Source organism: Triticum aestivum, chromosome 3A, assembly GCF_018294505.1.
Source record: "Triticum aestivum cultivar Chinese Spring chromosome 3A, IWGSC CS RefSeq v2.1, whole genome shotgun sequence".
NCBI classification, from domain to species: domain Eukaryota; kingdom Viridiplantae; phylum Streptophyta; class Magnoliopsida; order Poales; family Poaceae; genus Triticum; species Triticum aestivum.
Genome location: NC_057800.1, coordinates 671,257,816 through 671,263,465, shown reverse-complemented (window position 1 = coordinate 671,263,465; position 5,650 = coordinate 671,257,816). Strand labels below are relative to the sequence as shown.

Below are 5,650 nucleotides of genomic sequence, written 5' to 3'. Positions count from 1 at the left end.
CCATGATATAATATAATTATAATATAGGTTCTTTATCTTTTTTAAAAATGAAATTAGAAATGATTATGATTATGAAATAAAAAACTCATATCATAATTTTTTTTCATTATTGTGAATCCACTCCAATCGAATATTGAATAATCAAATTCGTTTCATCTAGGAAAAGAACCTAAAAATATTCCTTGACTTGAATAAAATCTGGAGTTGTGTTGTATAAGTGAGCATGAATTTCTTATCATTCAATTAGCATCTTGTATTTCATAAAAATTGGGGGTTATATAATCCTTACGTAAGGGCCAGCCTATCCAACTTCCAGGCATTAGGATACGTTTAAGGCGCGGATGATTATCATAAGAGATTCCCACCATATCATAAGATTCGCGTTCTTGAAAATCGGCACTTCTCCAAATCCAGAAGGTTACCTACTCCTAAGGGTCAAAGCAAGCCCTTTAATTCAATTCTTTATTCTTACATTAAAATTCTTACAATAAAGAATGAATAAAATCTCCCCAAGTAGGATTCGAACCTACGACCAGTCAGTTAACAGCCGACCGCTCTACCACTGAGCTACTGAGGAACAAGGGGGGATTCGACCTCCTAGAGTTCAACTCCCGCTCTCAACCCATGAACAATATGAGTCCGAAGCTTCTTTCCTGACTCTTTGATCTTAAGAATGCTGGTTTTAAGAACGAGTGATTGCCCTTCTTCGACCCTTACTGCCCAACCGGAGAGCGGATGGCTAATGTATTCCACTTATTGAATAGGGTCTATGGTCGGTCCGTGACCCCTAGACGCAAAGGGCGTCCTTGGGGTGATCTGGCGATTTCATTATGGGGCAGCTCATGATCTTCATATCGATCTATTATCCACCTCTGTATCTATTCTTTCTTAGCTAAACAGGTGGAAGATCTATCCAATTTGGTTATATTATATCATGGCTTGGAGGTCGCACATTCTCCTTGTGGATATTTGGTATCTCAGATCAAATAACGTCATGACTTGATCACTCGAGCTCAACTCAATGATGAGAAGACTGTTGACACTCCCTTGGAGCTTTACGTTAAACTCTGTCTGACTAATGGCTCACCATTATCTGATCCGACGCAGTACAGACAGTAGGTCGGCAGTTTGGTTTATCTGACGATCTCTTGCCCAGATGGCTTTTCCTAAGAGAGATACTATTGTTTCTGGTACAAAAGTTCCTATATCAATGGGAAATGCCCTACCTTTGAGTGCGGTTTGAACTATTGATTTACGTAATTGGAAGTAACCAATTAGGTTTACGACAAAACCTAGAAATCGATCACTGATCCAATTTGACTACCTCTACGGGATAGACCTCAACAGAAAACTGTTGAGTAACGGCAGCAAGTGATTGAGTTCAGTAGTTCCTCATAGAAAATTATTGGCTCTAGAGATATGGTAATATGGAGAAGACAAAATTGTTTGAAGCACGCACAGAACCGGAAGCGCCCCTTGTTTCTCAATGACCAAGAAAAGAATTCCTAATTAGTCTGGAAAAGAGTCGTAGAATGCCAGGAATCCCAAAGAAAGATTTTTCTTTTCTGAATTATAATTATTCAGTCAATTCAAATAAGGCGTATCTTGTTCAAGCCAATAAATAGAGCTGGGGTTATAGTTAAAGTAGCCAGTAGAAAACCAAAATAACTAGTTAAAGTAAGCATGAATTGGAATTCTTCAGTATTTGAGGGGGGCTAGTGGAATGCCAGCGCTTTAGTATTGTTGTTTCTTTTAAGTCTATTCATAACTCAGAATGATGGACTATGGTTTCTGTCTATGGGCCATGTGATGGTCAACCTAGAGATGATTTTGTGAGTTGGTTATATCACCTAACTATCCCCTTGGATGAGAATTGGTTGCTTCTTGGTGATTTTAACTTCATCCGCTCTCTAGATAACAGAAATCTGTCAGGAGGAGATATAAATGACATCTTTCTCTTTAATGAAATCATAGGCCATCTTGGGCTTCTGGAATTGCCAATAAAGGGTAGAAGCTTTACTTGGTCCAACATGCAGCAAATCCCTCTCTTGGAACAGCTTGATTGGTTTTTCACATCCTCTGATTGGATCTCTCACTATCCTAACACAGTTGTCTTTCCTCTGGCAAAAACCTCTTCGGATCACATGCCATGTGTGGTTTCAATCGACACTAAAATTCCCAAGTCCAAGATTTTCAGGTTTGAAAATTACTGCGTTGAAATGCCAGGGTTTATGGAGTGTGTCAAGAAATCTTGGGAGGCCTCTGTTTTTTCTGATCTCTCTGCATCCGTAGTTTTAACTAGGAAATTTAAATGTCTCAGGTATGACTTAAGAGTTTGGAGCAAAAACCTCTCTTACCTTAAGAAGTTAACTGTGGAATGCAGTAAAGTTATTCTCTATTTTGATAAGTTGGAGGAGTTACGGCCACTGGTTAGATCAGAGTTCAATTTCAGGAAAATAGTCAAGTTGCATTATGAACATTTGTTGAAGCTCCACTATATCTATTGGAAGCAGAGGTGTACGAGGTGGGGGAGGAAAACTCAAAAATTTTCCATGCCATGGCATCTGAGCGCATGAGGAAAAACTCTATAGCTAGTCTGAAAACGCAGGAGATGGATGACCCTGTTTCTGATCATGCTCAAATGGCGGGAATCCTATGTGCTTCCTTCAAAAACCGAATGGGCCAGGCCCAGGACATTTCAATGGGCTACGATCTGGGCACACTCATCCAGCTTGTCCCTGGTCTGGGGGAATTGTCGCTTCCCTTCTCTGATGCTGAGATTGAAATGGTCTTGCAGGAGCTGCCAACTGACAGGGCACCAGGGCCCGATGGTTTTAATGGCATGTTTGTCAAGCGTTGTTGGCCAATCATTGAGAAAGATTTCTTAAGTTTGATATAAGACTTTTATGAAGGGAAACTTTCTCTGGAAAACATTAATGGGTCTCTCATTACCATTATTCCTAAGATGTTATCTCCTGAGGGACCGGATGATTTTAGGCCCATTTCTCTTACAAACACCTGCTTGAAGTTTCTCACCAAGCTGCTGGCTAATAGATTGCAAAAGGTGATTCTAAGCTGCATCCATAAGAATCAGTATGGTTTTGTTAAGGGTAGATTAATCCAGGACTGTCTGGCTTGGAGTTTTGAGTATATACATCAATGCAAACAGTCTAAGAGGCCTATTGTTATTCTGAAATTAGATTTTGCTAAGGCTTTTGATACTGTTAATCATGAGGTTATTTTGCTGATGCTCAAACACAAAGGTTTTGATGATAAATGGATTGGATGGATCAAAGAGATCCTTTCTACAGGGTCTTCTTCTGTGTTGCTAAATGGCATCCCTGGCAAGCAGTTCAAATGCAAATATGGGGTCAGACAAGGGGATCCTCTATCACCTCTTCTATTCGTAATTGTAGCTGACCTCTTACAGTCTATGATTAATCAAATGCTGACACAGGGTGTCTTATCACTCCCAATCCCCACTCATGACCAGGAGTTTCCCATTATACAGTATGCTGATGATACTGTTATCTTTCTGTTAGCTAGAGATGAGGAACTGCTGGCTCTAAAGAACATGTTGCTCACCTTTCAACAATCTACTAGTCTCAAGGTCAATTTTGCAAAGTCCTCAATGATCCCACTCAACTTTGATGAAGGTGAAGCAATTCGGTTAGCTGCCCTGTTTGGCTGCAGGATTGGCCAACTCCCTTATACATATCTAGGGCTGCCCCTTGGAACTACTAGACCCAGGATTGTTGATCTCATGACTTTAGTGGATACTTTGGAGAGACGTTTGACTGCTAGCTCATGCATGCTCAATCAAGGATCACGCTTACAGCTCCTAACTTCGGTCCTGACCTCCATGCCAATCTACTTTCTTTGTAGCTTGCAAATCCCTCATGGTATTATCAAGCAGTTGGACGGAATCTTCAGACAATGCCTCTGGAGGGGGAGTTCTGATGCTCCAAAGCAATCTTTGGCTGCTTGGGATCTAGTTTGTCGGCCAAAAGATAAAGGAGGTCTTGGAGTGATCAACTTAAACATCCAAAACAAAGGGCTACTACTCAAGCATTTGCATAAGTTCTATAATAAGGTTCACATACCATGGGTGTCCCTCATCTGGAACAGTTATTATTGCTGATGGTGTCCCACATGCTACAACCCCAGTGGGGTCCTTTTGGTGGAGAGATATCCTCAAGCTCCATGATGCGTGCACACCTATTGCCTCAGTGCACATAAACATGGGTGACTCTGCTCTGTTCTGGACTGATGCTTGGCATATTGGTGGATCTTCTAGACCTTTATGTTGGAGACTACCAAGGTTATTCTCCTTTGTTAACAATGACAAGGTTTCAATGCATGAATTCCTCATATCACAGGATATCCTTTCAATGTTTTTCTTGCCATTGTCTCATGAGGCTGCTCAGGAGTTGCAGGTGCTAGAGGATTGGATAATGGCTTTGGACAGGAACACTAACATACCGGATGTCTGGGTCTGGCCGAGCAAATCTGGTGCATTTTCATCCAAGAGTTTCTACACCTTAATGCACTCACATTTGCCTACAATTCAACCGTGTAAATGGTTGTGGAAAAGCAGATGCACATTGAAGATCCAAGTCTTTGGCTGGTTACTTTTCTTTGACAGGCTTAACACCAAGGACCTCCTGATCCACAGGCACTGGAGATCCCCTTTGGATGATAATCTTTGTGTTATCTGTCAGGAATTCTCATATGAGGATAGGCTGCATTTGTTCTTCAACTGCAATTTCAGTCAGAGGGTCTGGAACTATCTTTCTATCGATTGGTCAAGAGGGCCGGAAATGTTGCAATGTATCCAACATGCTAGATCAAGTTTCAGACATACTTTCTTCTTTGAAGTTATGTTGACAGCTGCTTGGAACATTTGGATCCTCAGGAATGGAAGAACTTTTAGAGGGGAGAGAGCTACTTTTGCTGCTTGGAGGTCTAACTTTGTACATGATCTCACACTTCTATCTCATAGGCTTAAGGAGGATAGTAGCATCAAGCTTAAAGCTTGGATAAACTCTTTAGTCTAATTAGTCCAGGTAGGTTGATGTACTCTAGTTCTTTAGTTTTCTAGTCTAGTTTCTTAGCTCTTGTATATATTCCTTATGTACTTTTGTACAGTCATTTCTTTTTAATAATAAAGGGCTGTGGGGCTTTGCCTCATAGTAAATATTAAAAAAACAAGTAGATCGAAACGATTCTGCATCTACTACTATTACTCCACTCACCGACCGCTATCCAGCATGCATCTAGAGTATTAAGTTAAAAATAGAGTGACGCCTTAAGTAAGATGACATGATGTAGAGAGATAAATTCATGCAATATGAAATAAACCCCATCTTGTTATCCTCGATGGCAACGATACAATACGTGCCTTGCTGCCCCTTCTGTCACTGGGTAAGGACACCGCAAGATCGAACCCAAAGCTAAGCACTTCTCCCATGGCAAGAACTACCAATCTAGTTGGCCAAACCAAATGGATAATTCGAAGAGACTTGCAAAGATAAACAATCATACATAAAAGAATTCAGAGAAGATTCAAATATTATTCATAGATAGACTTGATCATAAACCCACAATTCATTGGTCTCAACAAACATACCGCAAAAAGAAGATTACATCG

The 5,650-nt window shown here is 40.5% G+C and overlaps 1 non-coding gene across 1 annotated transcript; it reads right to left on the bottom strand.

Annotated features, from left to right (window-relative positions):
• Positions 1–505: 505 nt before the first annotated feature.
• Positions 506–577, bottom strand: TRNAN-GUU (transfer RNA asparagine (anticodon GUU)). Its single transcript has one exon. It is a non-coding gene; the product is annotated as a tRNA-Asn (tRNA).
• Positions 578–5,650: the final 5,073 nt, after the last annotated feature.